The sequence below is a fragment of the Eucalyptus grandis genome, chromosome 8 (assembly GCF_016545825.1).
Source record: "Eucalyptus grandis isolate ANBG69807.140 chromosome 8, ASM1654582v1, whole genome shotgun sequence".
Classification (NCBI taxonomy): domain Eukaryota; kingdom Viridiplantae; phylum Streptophyta; class Magnoliopsida; order Myrtales; family Myrtaceae; genus Eucalyptus; species Eucalyptus grandis.
Genome location: NC_052619.1, coordinates 45,382,907 through 45,400,196, shown reverse-complemented (window position 1 = coordinate 45,400,196; position 17,290 = coordinate 45,382,907). Strand labels below are relative to the sequence as shown.

The 17,290-nt window shown below is 39.6% G+C and overlaps 1 pseudogene; it reads right to left on the bottom strand.

Annotated features, from left to right (window-relative positions):
• Positions 1–5: 5 nt before the first annotated feature.
• Positions 6–11,185, bottom strand: LOC120286370 (annotated as a pseudogene).
• Between the last annotated feature and the right edge of the window lie 6,105 nt (positions 11,186–17,290).

The following is a 17,290-nucleotide window of genomic DNA, read 5'->3' as shown; positions in this document are numbered from 1 at the left end:
CACCAATAGCATTCTCATTCACTAGTGTGTCACTTCCCCATTTTCCTGGTCAAGAAATGGGTAATCTATGTAACCAACAACGGGATCTTGAGTATAAAATGTCTCTCTGTTGTAACCATTCAATGGTACATCCACCTTGAATCGGTAGACCAAATCAGGGTTAGAGATGAAGAGCCGACCATATGATATCAAGTTCGTGTCTAGTCTAACCTAGCCTTCATCCCGAGCTCTCGGGTGAAACCGCCGCTTAACATGAAAGTACCTTGATAAGCTCTCCTCCAAGTTCTTATCAATCAAGCTGCTTCATCCTCCTCTTGTTCACCATAATTTTTCGTGCCATTGGCTCTGAATCGACATTGAGTCACATGGAGATACGCGAGTTTGGAACCTATCTCATTTTGGAACTTGTTCAATCGCTCAATGACTGCTAGGCCTAGACTGAGTGGATCGGGGTCCATGGCATCATTGTGGTCAATTGCTGGTGAGATTCTAACTCCTGTTCAATCAGTGCCAACTTCTTCTTCCACCACTTTGACGATCTCCATCAAGAATCTGCATCTATTCTCAAATGATCCTCCAAATTCGTCTACTCTATCATTGATTGAGTCCTTTAAGAATTGATCAATGAGATAGCCATGTGCTCCATGCACCTCAACACCATCAAAACCTAAAAGTGGAAATTGATTTGATTATTAATACTTATGTGCAACAAACGAAGTAAATACAAGTAATTTTAGCATCTATCACGATATGATTATAGTTCATGGACTAACCTGCTCGAATGGCATTTGCAGCTGCTCGGCGATATTGCTCGATAACCTGCCATACTTCGTGTGTTTGGAGAGCTCTTGGTTTGTGAGTAACATTAAGAGTCCCATCGGGCATGATGATTTTCCATTTATCGGAGACAGATTGATTTGTCAACGAAATCGGAGCACCTCGATCAGGTTGATAAACTAATACAATCACCATTAAATAATACCAATTGTTGTTAGAAACAAGTATAGAAGGTGAAATTTAATAAGTTAACATTGCCAAAGTAGGTAAAAAGTATAACAACAAAAACAGATTGTCAGATTCAAATAGTGCAGGTCGTGATTATGTGATATATGGGGAGCTACATAAATTTTTGGTGGCGTCGGTTTGAGAAAATGAATTTAGTACCACGGTTGGAGGCACGACCAACGTGCCAAAGTTGACAGAAGATGATGCCGCCCTTGGAATGAACAGCATCCACCACCTTCTTCCATGCTTCAACTTGCTCTTCAGTGTAAATTCTAGGAGTACCTGGAAACCTGGTTTAACAACATTTTATTTCTCAAAGTTAAAGATCCTCCTATGATCCAAAGCGAAGTTCATATTACTTGCTGTCAAGCCATGAATAGGGTATAAATAGCTTGCGGTACTCAGGTGTACATCGGTATGTAGACAATTTCAATTCCTTTCTGCGTGATATATAGAAGACAGCTTGATCTCAGGACAAAAGGACGTACCCAGCGGCCGTGTCAGAGATGAGGGTGCCTTCGGTGATGAGAAAACCACCCTTGTGATATTGCTAGTATGAGTACCTAGAGGGGGTGAATAGGTATATAAAGGATTTTTCTTCAACAATTGCACAATACTAGACAGTTGAAAGAAACGATAATCAAAGTAAGGGCGAGAGAAGAGAAAATTGAACACGCGGTTTTATAGTGGTTCGGCTTATATCAAGCCTACATCCACTCTTCTTCACCGACAGCCTATTGGCTGGATTCCACTATGAACAAAAGAGAATTCTGAGCACAGCTTTGCCTTGATTCCACAGTGTAGATGTTCTACCACACCTCCTCAAGATTTCTCACAAATATAGACTCTCTCTTTCGTATACAAGTGTTCACTCAAAGGATTTGTCTAAACAAAAGGAGCTTCAAACTTTGGAATTCTTCTATCGCACACCTTGAACAACTAAGACAGTCTTCCTTATATACTCCTTTATGCCATCATACCCGTTGGCACTTACCAAAGGAAATCCTCCAATCTACCTGTTGGACGGAATTAATTAGGAAGATTGTTCAAGTTATTAAAGGAACGTGTTGATAGCCCATCAATCATGTTCGCCCATACAATCAGGATCTCGATTTCCATAAGCAGAACCTTCCAATAATATTGAGGCAATCATCGGATCTTCAATTATCGAGTCAATCTTCGATCAATCAAAGGACTCCGTTATGTCTTCTCCAGCCACGAGATCTTCTCCAGTTGATAAGGTTAAATCCTTAACGAAACATCCAGTTCGGATAACCTTTCTTCAACAGAGACATGGTGTCAATGAGGATAGACTTTGAGTCTTGAGTCTCGGCTGTCCGGGAGGTCTTCGGACTTTAAATAGCGAGTCCGCAAGCCTTCACACTAGACTCGATAGAAACGTTTTGTCAACTTCAAAACACTTCAAGAAGATTTCTCCAACAATCTCCCCTTTTTTATGGTGACAAAACTTTCCCCGCAGATTTGGATATTTTTGACCGCAAAACATTTCTCAAACACATATGCATATCTTATAGAGATAAATGGCTAACAGAATAACACTAGGATCTGCAACCACAGAAAATAGGTTAGTCCAGTATATGATGAAGCCATTCATAAGATATCAATATTGATTAATAGAAACAGTCAAGTCCAAGTCTAGTTCAGTTCTCATCCAGACACAAAACAAAGTCAAACAGAGTTCAAACCACAAAACAATCCAACAAACAATTAAAAGTTTAATGAATGAAAAGTTTTTGATCAAATCTTGCATCTCTCCCCCTTTTTGTCATCATTAAAAAGGATGAGATGAAGTCAAGATTGCTTGGGAATGCGGACAAGCTGGAAATCTTCCATAGACTGAACGATGCCTTCCACCTTTTAAAGTCTTCCTTTAGTTGTGCAATTTCCTCACTCTTGGCATTGGCCCGATTCAAGCAGAGAGGGCTTGCATTTTATCATTCAATGAACATGAAGAAGCTTGACCTTCATTCTTCAAGCTTTGAACTTCGCATCCCAATGCATAAATTTGACCTAGCATCTCCAAGAGAATATCCATGATTCTGCGAAAATCTAATCCATTATCAGTCTAAGTACTTGCTTCGGCTCGATCTGATGGAGTAAATGCAGACGATGGTAGATCAGCATAATCTCGCAGGTTTGGCGATGAAACTTCATGACCTTCTTCTGGAAACTGAGATGCATAAACATCCTCTGAGTCTGCTGGTGAGCGACTGACTCCTTCACTTGCATAAGGACATGAAGACTTCACTCATTTCTCCCGATCTCCCCTGTTTCCATGCCTACGGGTGGAGAAGAGTGTTCCTCAGTTCTCATTCTTCTCTTCTTTCTTCTTCGGTCTTTCCTCCTCTCGTTTCTTTTTCAGCTTCTATTTCTTCTTCTTCCTTCTCCTCTACTTCTTTCGTCATTTCTTCCGATTCTTTCAGGAATGGACGACTTAAATTCTTCAAAGCCAATGCAGAGATGGTGATGTCTTCCTCATCATCTTCATCCTCAACGAGGAGAGCTCTTCTTCTCTTGGATGGAGCAACCATGGGCTCCTTCCCTTTTCTTTGGCTGCAGAAGAAATTTGATGAGATTTTGCAGAGTCTTCTCCTTGAATTTCTCCAACTCCTTGCTCAGTTCCTTCAGACGCATTTTGGTCACCATTTTCAGTCCTACCACCATATTATCGCATGGTCGAACACAAAAGATTTGTGGAGGCTGAATATTCAGATGTCTGAATAACTTCGTAACAAGGCTTGGGTAAGGGAGTTGACCTCTGTTCTTCATCATTGCTCTATACATGTGAAACATCACAGTGTGAGGGAGAGAAAACCTTTTTCCAAAGAGAATGGCATACATCAGCTTGGCCTCGAACTTGAAACATCGGTCTTGGAAGTTGATTTCGGTCGGAGGCAATTAATCACAATCTTGTGAAGCAAGATGTTGAATGCACCCATCCTTAAGTAGGTGATCTTTTCATCTGTTCTCCCGTCCTTCACCGTTCAAGTGTGGCCCGAGCAATGGAAACTTTGATTGGTTGATATCTTCCTCTTTCGACTTCTAACACATCTGCCAGCATATTCATATCCACAACATAGTCTTGGTCTTTAACGCTGAACGAGAATCTATTCGCATCCAAAAGCTTAGATTTGAATAGAAATATGCAAAGTTAATTCAGCATATGCCTCTCAGAGAGTCGAGCAGAACTTTTCAAGTTGAAGATAACTGAACTTTTCCCTCAAGTTCATATTCACAGCATCCAGAAAATCAAAATCAACACTTCTAGGGTTTATTACCCCACACTTTAGCAATTTCGAGTACAGATCCTTTTGCTCCTTCGATCTAAACAAATCTCCCTTTTTTCCTTGATTTTCAATCGCAACACCCATTTTTGGTTGAAATTGACTATATAATTTGTCATCATCATTCCCATCTGCAGGATTCTATTTGATCCACGAGGATCACTTGGGATATTTGCAAGGGTTTCCTCACCCCTTTTCGAGCAATTCCCAAACTTTCAATTTTTCGCAGAAAGATATATTCGTTCCCATGTCCTTTGTCTTTAAGAAACTCATCAATGTAGTTCAAAGGAGTACGAATTCCTTTTAAGGCACGATATAATGGTAAATATAAGCGGGCTTTTGAACTCTTACGAGTGGTCTTCCTCGATGATTTCTTTCGTTGTTGTTCATCAACGCCTTTAGGACTAGATGGAGGAGAATGACGATGCTGAGAATGTTGTGGGCTCGCTTGCTGTTCTAGAGTCACTTCTTCTTGAAGATCGAAGTGCGTAGGCCCCTCACTCATCCGCCGTGGTCCCCCGCTTGCGATTCTTGAATACTTTCTTGAAGACGACACCTTTATCAGTTTTTGGAAGATTCCTTGCTTGACTTTCCCGGGGAAAGATGACAACTTTTGAGGATTAAACGAAGAAGACAAACGGGAATGGAGGATCGATGCTTTCTAGGGTTTTTGAGAGAAAAGTGAAGAGGAATCGACAAAGTGCACGATCGGTTAAAAAGAGGATAAACGAACCGTCACAAAGGAAATAAAAATATGCCTTTTCAAAATAACTGTCTTTTTTCCGCAAAAATAGCCATTTAAAAAATAACTTCCTTTTTGAAAATGAAACGATGCAATATTTACGTCAATTAAATATAGCAACAATTTAAACACAGTCTGACGATCGTACCTTTTCAAGATGAGATTCAAGAGAGAAAGACTTACCGATCGACGGACGTACCAAGATGTCTTTCGAGATAAAGTCTTGTAAGTCGAGTCTGAAAGTCTTTAGACTTTGATATCCTCATACCTCAAGATGTTGAGTCCGGGAACATATAGACTCAAATTGATTTTTCTCCAAAGGCTTTGTGAATATATCCACCAGGTTGATTCTTTGAGTCAACAAATTGAATTGAAACATCTCCATTTTGAACATGGTCTCTAATAAAGTGATGTCGAATCTCTATATGCTTTGCTCTTGAGTGGAGAATTGGATTTTTGGTGAGGTTGATAGCGCTGGTGTTGTCGCAATTAATCTCCATGCATGAGTCTTCAATTTCAAAGTCTCTTAGTTTGTTGTTTTATCCATAGAATTTGCGAACAGCAGCTTCCAAGGGCTACATACTCTGCTTGTTGTTGAAAGGGACACAATGCTCGTTTCCTTGAAAACCAAGACACCGCCCCGCTTCCATGCAACCGGCGGGTTCAAGTGCTTTTTCTATCAACTCGCAACCGGCCAGATCCGCGTCTGAATAAACCGAGGAAGATTAAAGTCTCCCTTCTTAGGATACCAAAGACCGATGCTTGATGATGAAGCAACGTATTTAATGATGCGTTTCGCAGCACTGAGATGGGATTCTCTAGGATCTTATTGAAACCTAGCACAGATGCAAATACTCAACAAAATGTTAGGTCTAGAAGCGGTAAGATAAAGAAGTGAACCAATGATGCTCTGCATGCCTTTTGATCAACTTTCTTCCCTTCTTCATCTTTGTCTATCTTCAAAGAACTTGACATCGGTATGTCGGTCTTTTTGCACTTTTCCAGTCAAATCTTTTGACAAGATCATTAACATATTTTTCTTGATAAATAAAAGTTCATTCCTTCAATTGTTTTACTTGAAGACCAAGAAAGAATGTTAACTCTCCCATCATACTCATTTCAAATTCATCCTGCATAGACTTAGAAAATTTCTTGCACAGTTTTCATTAGAAGATCCGAAAATAATGTCATCCACATATATTTGAACAAGTAAGAAACTTTTGTTCTCCTTTTTGATAAATAAAGTCGTATCTACTTTACCTTTGACAAAACCATTTTGTATTAAAAACTTACTTAATATGTCGTACCAAGCTCGAGGTGCTTGCTTTAAACCATACAAAGCCTTTTTTCAGTCTGAAGATTGAGTCTAGCTTCTTTGGGTCTTCAAACCCTGGTGGTTGTTCCACATAAACTTCATCTTGGATAAATCCATTTAGGAAGGCGCTTTTGACGTCCATTTGGAATAACCTGAAATTCTTATAACAAGCAAACGCAAGTAATAGTCGAATAGCTTCTAACCTTGCTACTAGAGTGTAAGTCTCATCATAGTCTATTCCTTCTTCTTGCGTATATCCCTTGGCCACGAGTCTTGCTTTGTTTCATACGAATTTTCCTTTCTCATTCATCTTGTTTCTGAACACCCATTTAGCTCCAATAACAGTTTTACCTTTTGGTTTGGATGTCAATTCCTAGACATCATTAATGCTGAACTGTCTGAGCTTCAATCCAGCTTTCATCAGATAAAGCTTCTTCTATGCTTTTTGGTTCAATTTAAGAAACGAGAGCCACAGCACTAGACTCTTCTCGCCTTTTGGATCTGGTGCGAATTCCTTCATTAATTTCGCCGATTATAAGATCTTTGGGATGACTGGACTTATGCTTCCAGTTACTTGTTGATTTGTCTGGTTGATGATTTCTCTCTTTGTTTGGATCTTCACGAACATCCTGATGCTGGTTTTCCAGAGTCTAAGATGCTTCTTGAGTTGTAAGCTTTGGAAGGTATGGAGCAGGTTCAGACTCTTCTTGATGAGTCTGACTTGATTCATCTTGCGTTGAGTCTTGAAATTTGACATTCATTGACTCCTCCACAGACTGGCTCTTCTTGTTATAGACTCTGAAAGCTTTGCTTGATGTAGAATATCCAAGGAAGATACATTCATCTGATCTTTCTTCAAACTTACCAACTCGATCTTTTGCATTTTTCAATATAAAACATTTGCAACCGAATACATGAAAGTATGAAACAATAGTCTTCTTATCTTTGAACAATTCATAAGGGGTTTTCTCTAGAATAGGTCTTAAGAAGACTCTATTGATGATATAACATGCTGTTGAAACAGCTTCAGCCCAAAATCGTGAAGAAATCTTGCTTTCAATTAAAAGAGTTCTAGCAATTTCCTGAAGATATCTGTTCTTTCTTTCCACAACTCCATTTTGCTAAGGAGTATATGGAGAGGAGAACACATGATTAAAGCCAGATTCATCACAAAATTTGTAAAATCTTGATTTTCAAATTCACCTCCATGATCTGTTCTTATACTTGAGATAACACATCCTTTTTCATTTTGAACCTTTTTAGCAAACTTTTCAAAATACGAGAAGGTTTCGGACTTACTTGCAATGAAATATACCCAAGTAAAACGGGAGTAATCGTCCACAATTACTAGGCAATATTTCTTACCTCCAATACTGTGTTCAAGTTGGTCCGAAGAGATCCATATGCAGCAAGCGTAGTACATGATTAGTAGAGACATGATTTATTGGCTTAAATGAATTTCTTACATGTTTTCCCAGAATACATGGAGTGCATGGATCAGTCTTTTGATAAGGTAATTTGGGTAGTCCTCGAACAAGCTGCTTTGATGAGATTTTGGCTAATTGCTTCATGTTGACATGACCAAGCTTTCGTGCCATAAGCTTGCTTCGTCTTGAATTGAGATAAAACATTGCGATTCATTTGGTTTCACATCCGGAAGATAGATGTTTCCATGTCTACGACCCATGAAAGACTCGAGTAGAGTCTTTGCGATTCAGAACATATTCCTTCTTGAAAGAAGATCTTGAAACCAGTATCACACAATTGACTAATGCTGAGAAGATTGTAATTGAGTCATTCCACTAAGGAAACATTACTTATTGTGAGATTTCCAATTTTCACAGTTCCAAATCCCACAATACTCCCTTTGCTGTTTCCTCCAAATGAAACTTTTCCACCATTTACTTGAGCAAGCTTTATAAAACAATTTAAGTCTCCTGTCATGTGTCTTGAGCATCCACTGTCAAGATACCACTTTACCTTTTTCTTGACGGTGACCAGCATTTAAAAAAGAGTCTCAAGCTTTCTTTGGTACCCAAACTTTCTTGGGTCCTTTGGTGTTAGTAACATAAGCAGTGTTAGCCCATATTTTCTTAACAGGTTTCCAAACCATAGGACACTCTTTTTCAAGGTGATACGGACTGTTGCATTTTGAACATCTTAGAGCATTTCTACCTACAGATTTTACAAAAACTTTCTTGAAGTGATTTTTGTAAACCTCTCGAGAGAGTCTTTTCTTAATTCTTTCTTTTACTTTAGGAAAATCAATCAAGGGAATTGTTTCTTCTGACATACCTAGACCGGACTTATTGAAGTAAGGTCTTTGTGCTGAAAAGAATTTTCTCAAGTTTTTCAGACCCTATTGAAAATTTCTTTGATATATTTGATAAGTCTGTTTTTAAAAAGCATTTTCTTTTAAAAGATTATCTTCATTTTCTTTAAGATTGGAAACAAATCAAGTCTAGACTTTTAACTCTTTCTACTAAAACATTTTCCTTTTGTTTTAGAGCTGAGTTTTCCTTTTCAGTTCGGAAATTCTTTTGAGAGAAGTCTTAAGACTAAAACATAGTTCATCAATATATTTAGAAACTTTGACAGGAATTTTAAAATTACTTGCCTCAAATTCACTGTCTGAGTCTGATCCAGAGTCTGAGTCTGATTGTGCCATCGGACATAGATTGGCATATTCATTATCACTTTTTCACACTCGTATCACTCAGGGTTTCGGCTTTGAGCTTTTAAAAAATTTTCAGCTTTTCCTCTCTTCTTCTTCGTAAGAGGACAGTTGGGTACGATGTATCCCTTTTCTTACATTCAAAGCGGACTCACGTCTTTGTTTGGTTCCTCATCATCAACGAGACTTGGTCTGCTGTCTTTGAAAGCTTTGTTTCTTTGAGTTGAACCTTCTTCCTTTTCTATTCAGTTTTTGAATCTTCTTATCATGAGAGCAAGCTCCTCATCGTCCACATCATCTTCAGAATCAGTATCATCGAATCATCATTTGATTTTAACGCAATGGATTTCTTACCTTTTGGATCTTCATCTTCATTGATCTGTTCCACTTCATAAGACTAAAGAGTTCCAATTAGCTCGTCGACAGATAATGGCATACTTCTTTGCGTCTCTCTTATCGAAGTCTTTATGTGATTCCAATCCCTGGAGAGTCCACGCAGTAGCTTGTTTACCTTCATGGGATCAGAAGTTGGTTGACCTTGATTTTCAAGACCATTCACAATATCTGTAGAAACGACTAAACATGTCGATATTGATTCTCCCGGTTTCATTCTCAAGGCTTCGTATTGACCGAGAAGATGTTGATTCTTGTTTCCTTCACTCGATCTGTTCCTTCATAGGTGATATGCAATCTGTCCCAAACTTCTTTTGCTGTACCACAAGAAGATATTCTAGTATATTCAGTTGGTGATAAAGCACAATATAAGGAGTAAATTGCTTTTGCATCGAGTGCTTGTCTCTTGATTATTTCTTCCGAGACATTCCGCTGGTTTCATCAGTTTCTTTTCCTCTTTAGACCGATGCAAAGTGGTAGGAGTAATTCCTTTTTCTACAACGTCCCATTCCAGAGGATCCTTTGATCGTAGGAAAGCTTTCATCTTGTTCTTCCAGATGTTGTAATCCTTTCCATCAAAGTAGGGTGGTCTGGTATTGCTTTGCCCTTCCATCAGCCCTGGTGCTAGCATACTAGCCATGGATCTTTTACTACGAAGTAAAACACTTCAAATAAAGTAAGTACACAAGCTCTGATACCAATTGATATTACAAGTATGAGTACCTAGAGGGGGGTGAATAGGCATATAAAGGATTTTTCTTCAACAATTGCACAATACTAGACAGTTGAAAGAAACGATAATCAAAGTAAGACTGAGAGAAGAGAATATTGAACACGCGGTTTATAGTGGTTTGGCTTATATCAAGCCTACGTCCACTCTTCTTCACTGACAGCCTATTGGCTGGATTCCACTATGAACAAAAAAGAAATTACAGCACAGCTTTGCCTTGATTCCACAGTGTAGATGTTCTACCACACCTCCTCAAGATTTCTCACAAATATAGACTCTCTCTTTCGTATACAAGTGTTCGCTCAAAGGATTTGTCTAAACAAAAAGGAGCTTTAGACTTTGGAATTCTTTTATCGCGCACACCTTGAACAACTAAGACAGTCTTCCTTATATACTCCTTTATGCCATCATACCCGTTGGCACTTACCAAAGGAATTCCTCCAATCTACCCGTTGGACGGAATCAATTAGGAAGATTGTTCAAGCTATTAAAGGAACGTGTTGATAGCCCATCAATCATGTTCGCCCATACAATCAGGATCTCGATTTCCATAAGCAGAACCTTCCAATAATATTTAGGCAATCACCGGATCTTCAATTATCGAGTCAATCATCGATCAATCAAAGGACTCTGTTATGTCTTCTCCAGCCACGAGATCTTCTCCAGTTGATAAGGTTAAATCCTTAACGAAACATCCAGTTCTGGATAATCTTTCTTCAACGGATTATGATGTCAATGAGGATAGACTTTGAGTCTTGAGTCTGGCTGTCCGGAGGTCTTCAGACTTTAAATAGCAGAGTCTGCAAGCCTTCAGACTAGACTGATAGAAACGTTTTGTCAACTTCAAAACACTTCAAGAAGATTTCTCTAACACCTTGGTCGTTCTTTGCGCATAGTACTCTACATGCACCGGCAATGGAATCCTATCGATCGCTCCGCATCTCGTCAGAGGCGCTAGCACTACCCTGTGAGAGAGATCGAACTTGCCCATCCAGCATGGAGTGAAGAGGTTCGCTGCCATTTCGTGCGTAGCTTGTATTCTGTCAAGAACGAACAACAAGGATTGATACTAAGAATATGATGGTGAAGATTTGAAGACGGTGCGATGTGAGGTTGATCGATATTGCTCATCGGTTTTTATAGTTGGGTGTTGCCATTTGAACATTGCAGCAAGAACTGGAAGCTTTGCCGTAATTAAGTTTGCACATGGCTAGGTTTAATTTTGTTATGACTAAGTGGTCGCATGTTGGGAGGGTCGAATTGCAATTGCTTTCTTTAACCTCACTTTTCTCCTTGCAAAATTGTTTTAAAGACGTTGACGTATAGAACATGTGGTTCTAACGTTTCTTTATTTTCTTTATTGCCCAACGGGGTTCTTACGTTTTTTTTGGACGAACGGGGTTCTTACGTTGACCGTTCAACATTTCATCGCCTGCTGGGCTGCTACGAAGTCGGTGGAGTGTTCGTTCCTGTTCATATAAAGCAATCAGTCTATGTTCACTGTCCGGAGAATCTAATATTAATAAATAACAATATGTTGTGTTATACAAACTCTCGAACAACACCGCTCACGTGCCAGCTTCTCTAGCGGCCAATAAGAAATAAATAAACATCAATTGCTGTTGCCATGCGAACCCTTGCAGCAGAATCGACGTAATAGATTACGTGCATGATAGGAGGCTGGGAGAGTTGAAATTTTTCTCTTTGCTTCTCGATTGAGAAAACTCTAATTCGCTTCTACCGTGCCCAATTATAATTCATATGTGAGATGATCGCTTGATGATGTGCGAGAACAAGAGGTATGGACCCAACTTTGATTTTGATTTGGACCATGCCATAGACATCTCATGTCACGCCCCGATCCTCGGGCCTGCACACATCCTTCTATTTGGTTGATTTTAAAATGCTATATCTCAAGACTAAGTATCACCGACCCCTTTCATTATTAATAGCACATGCGAAAGCAGTTATAAATCCCCAGACAATAAGACGATTTGATAGAAAAGCAGAGCCATATTTTTCATACTGAAAATTCACAACCACACCTTTTTATGAACATCTCGTAGTATTCTACAATACTATATAGATAAGTTTGATCTAACATCTATTCACATGCAGACAAGGTCTGACAAGACAGAATGGGATCTAAGTCCTCATCCAGGTCGTACTCAGGATCATCGTGATCCTCTTCTGACTCTTTTTCACTAAGCTCACATCCTTCAAGCTCTTCATCTTTTTTTCGGCTCATCGTCCTCTTCTGGTTCCTCCTCCACAGGCTTATCACGGGCCTGAAATGTTATACCACAACTGGGATGAGACTACGTCTCAGCAAGTTCTACCCCACTAAGACTCGATTAGGAAACCAATACGCTATCCAAGCCAGTATATTATACGATTCATTCTCCGAGATGACATATAGAGTCACCGAGTATATTCATCATAACGTACATTCTTCGAGATGACATGTTGAGTCACCAAGCCGTTATGGCATGCCATCCATTCTCCAAGATGATCTATAGAATCACCGAGCCGACATTTAATACCGTCCATTCTCCAAGATGACGTATATGGTCATCGAGCCGGTATACAAGCAATTCTTTCTCAAAATGACATGAGAGTCATCGAGCTGTAATAGTATAACGTCCATTCTCTGGAAGACATATGAATCATCGAGCTGTTATAGTGTTTTCTTTTTGTTCCGAAGACACAATCAATTTTACCATTTTCATCATATTTGATAAAAGTACACGTGTGTGGACACACGGTTGGCCTTAGCCAAGATACAATAATTTCCTTTTTATTCACCCACTCATTTCAGCAGTACAAAAATAAATTTTTGACGCTGTAGACCGACGCTCGGTTATTTTCCACTCAATTACCAAAGTTATTCAATTTTTGAGATAAATACCCATAATTACTTTTTGCACTCAATTTGCACAACCAGGTATTCAATTAAATAAACAAAGAGCACCACTGCAATCAGCACGAAATTCGGTCGTCGGCTATCCGGCCTAATTTTTGAAAAATAAAAATTAATTAATTAATTTCAAAAATTAATAATTAATTACTAAAAATCCAATTTAGGCCCGTAATGCCTGATTGAAGCCCGATAAGGGCTCGCGGGCCCTCGCCGCCTCTCCTAGCCGCAGCCGGGAAGGGCCGGCGACGGAGTGGGGAGGGTCGGTCGAGGTCGCCCGGATCTAGGCGAGGGTCGCGGCCCTTGTCGTGATCCGGCCGAGGGCTCGCAGCCCTCGCCGTCGGATCGGCCGGGGCCGGCGACCCGGCCGACCCTCCCCCTCCGTCACCAGCCCTTCCCAGCGACGGGGAGGCGGTGGCGGCGAGGAGCCGCCCGTTCGACGTCCCCCACCCCCTTTTTTAATTTTTCTTAATTTTTCTTAATTTTTTAAAATTTTTAAAATTTTCTTAACTTTTAAAATTTTTCTTAATTTTTTAAAATTTTAAAATTTTTCTTAATTTTTTAAAATTTTAAAATTTTTCTTAATTTTTTAAAATTTTAAAATTTTTCTTATTTTTCTAAATTTTTTGAATATTTTAAATTTAGTTTAATTAATTTTTATATTATTATTTACACGTAGACACGAAACGGCGTCGTTTTCGCATTTTCTCCGCCACGTCGAGTGCAAAACGACGCCGTTTTGGACCAAGCTTGCCGGAAAGTTGCCACGTAAGCCATTTGGCCGGATTTTCGCGGAGTGGCACTTAAGTGTCCCATTTAACTTCAAAACTAGCACTCAAGTGTACCATTTTAAAGTTATGTCACTTAAGTGTCCCTCGGTGCCAAGTTATGGCACTTGCGCTGTACTTCTGCCCCTATTTTCTCAAGTATCTCAAAAGGTCCAACAAATCTGGGGCTCAATTTACCCTTCATTCCGAATCGAGATATTCCTTTCATAGGTGATACCTTAAGAAATACGTGATCTCCCACATTAAACTCTAAAGGCCTTCTACGCCTATTAGCATAATCTCTCTGCCTATTATGGGTTGTCTTAAGTCTTTTCCTAATTATCTCGACCGCTTCTGTAGTAACGTGTACTATCTCAGGTCCTGTCGATTTCTTTTCACCTACTTCATTCCAACAGACAGGAGTCCTACATCTCCTTCCATATAATGCTTCATAGGGAGCCATACCTATACTTCTCTGAAAACTATTATTATAAGCAAACTCCACCAAATGCAATCTTTCATCCCAATTCCCTTTAAAGTCAATCACACAAGCCCTTAACATATCCTCTAATGTCTGGATTACTCTTTCTGTTTGTCCATCTGTTTGAGGATGAAAGGCAGTACTATATTGAAGCTTTGTCCTTAAGGCATCTTGAAGACTTCGCCAAAAATTTGAAGTAAACCTAGAGTCTCGATCAGAAGTAATTGTTACAGGAATACCATGCAAGCGTATTACCTGGCTTACATACATCTCAGCAAGTTTACTCATCGAGTAGTCTACACGGACATTTAGGAAATGAGCAGACTTCGTCAAACGATCCACTAGTACCCAAATAGAGTCGTGACCATTTGATGTCCTTAGCAGAATGGACCTAGACTTAGAACCAGGGAAGGAGAGTAAATTTCCTGCAGGTATGCATCCCACAGTGGGCGAACAACTCCCGTTCAAGCCCTTCAGTGACAGCCTTTTAGCAGAAAATCACTCAGCCCTTTAGTTCAGAGCCTAGAGACACCCAAAGATTCCAGGATGGAATCGTTTCTAACCTACCCAAGCTGCATTTCTTGGAGGATCCTACTAGGCTGGAGAAGAAGAGAAATTTAGAAAGCCATTGATAGGTTTTTCACAAAGCACACACTTTATTTTCAGGGAGTCTACCCAACACAATACATCACCATCGCCTTTTATAGACGATTAGAGGTCACAAACCAACAAGAACCAAGCTCATGGGTCCGGATACAAACAGAGGCACCGGAAATTTCCGGGAGGGAATTATTCGCACACTATGAATAGTAACTGTACTGTGAACAGTACCTTCCCTAGCCTAGTGCTACAGTAAAAGTGAACAGTGACTTGCTACAGTGAAATTGTACGGATTCAACGGTCTCGTCCGTCACAAGCATTATAGCTACAGACTGAGTCATCTGAGTTGTCTTCTAGGAGATGTGCCTCGTATTTCTGTTCAAGGGCTTCAAGGTCTTCAGGTGAAAGAATTTGGTTCAGTCTTCGTGATGAGGATGCTTCTTCATGAGCCTAATGTGATGCTTCTTCTTCAGCCCAGTTTGTATTTTCATTTTCTTGAGTGTCGACAGGAATTCTTGGTTGAGGCTAGTTGGATGGATGTGCATAGAAAGATGTGTTCATGCTTTGGAATAAGGATGAAGGTCCCTGTTCGTAGGGATCCTGGGACAGAGGGCCTCCAAAGCGTGCATAGGGGTCCTGGTGGATTGGACAATGTCATCTTCGCTTGTCATTTCATGCTCTTGGGACGATGTAGCTTGTCTGTATTGTCTGAGTGCTTCCTTAGCTTCTGGTACTAGGTCATAATGATCCCATGTAGTGGGTACATTATTCCAAACATTTTCGGGAATGGTTTTGTTTTCCTGGCACAGGATTCTCTAGAGTTCTCGGTATTCGTGTTCACAAAATCTAACAGATCTTGGATAAGATTTGTGAATCTGTGCTTCTCGGCTGTCCAAGTGAGGTTTATAAGATGTGGTTCCTATTTTCTGTGGGGCATTAATGATTCTTCCATTGTTTGTGAAAAAATGCCATGGACGTCTAAAAAACAGGATGGTATGGACTTCAGGATTCGGTGTCATGGTTCTCAATTCCCTTTCCAAGAGTTGTTTCCAGTAAGTAGGAGAATGGAACAAGTTAAGAAAGTCTAAAAGATTCTTATCACTTTCTTTTTCAACATTTCTTCCAAGTAAGAATATTCTAGTGAGGTTGGCAATGAACCTTCTAGTTGGAATTTCAATGGCTATCAAGTACTTATTGGTTAAGTACCACAATAACGTCTTGAGCTGTTCAGGGAAATCATCTTCCTTCCAAATAAGATGATGAATGAATGGATAATTCATATTTAACCCAAAAGGATAAAGAAGCGAACCTCCATTGAATCTGAATAGGTCTGTGTGGCTTTGCCACATGAGATTCTCCAAGTTCTCAGCAAGGCTGTCATTCTAGATTTGCTGAATAATCTCCTGGGGATATTTCTAGCTTTGTGAATCTTTGATCTTCTCAATCTTGTATTTCACTTCATGATTGAGCATATGGAAAGCAGGCCTCTTGATGTACATGTTGATTTCGGCTAGTGCTTTTGGTCTTGATAAGAAGTCAGCAAGCACATTCTTCTTTCCAGGAATATGTTTGGTTTCAAAGGAGTATTTTGAGAACCATTCAGCCTATCGAAGCAGTTGGGAATTTGAAATCTGCTTCTGTTTAAACTTGGTCATCTGAGGGAAAGATGCCATGTCTAATTCTATTAGGAAGTGATGGCCGATGAGATGAAACTCAAACTTTTTGATTCCATTTTTTACTGCTAAGATTTATTTGAAAGTGGAATGGTAATGCATTTCAGCTGGAGAAAACTTTCCACTTTTATGAGCACAAAGGTGTCTCTTACCATCAATTTCTTCGAACAGGATGGCTGCCCAGTATTCATCACTGGCATCAGATTGAAGAATTCTTTTTCCTGTTGATGGTATTTGCAATGGTGGGAGATTATGCATAATCTCTTTAAGCTCAGCAACTGCTTTAGTCTGGGTTTATCCCCAAGGTGGGGGATTCTTCTTTAGCATGGATTGCAAAGGAATCAAAAGCTTTGCAATGTTTGGGACAAAATCCCTGAGATAATTGATTATCCCAAGAAATTGTTGAACTTGTTTTGTAGTGAAGTTATCTTCAGGAAACTTCACTAATTCTTGAGCAATATGTGGCCCTGGGTAGTACGTACCTTTGTTGAGGTGCATACCAAGAAATTCAATCTCTATTTGAGCAATATTCATTTTCCTTTGAGAAAGCATAATGCCATGCTTTTTGACGATCTCAGCAAATTGCTCAAGAAGTTGGCAGTGTGACTGCTCGTCAGGACTGTAAAGCAGAATGTCGTCAATGTATACGGCTGCACTTAATAAGATTGGTTGGAAAATACGGCACATA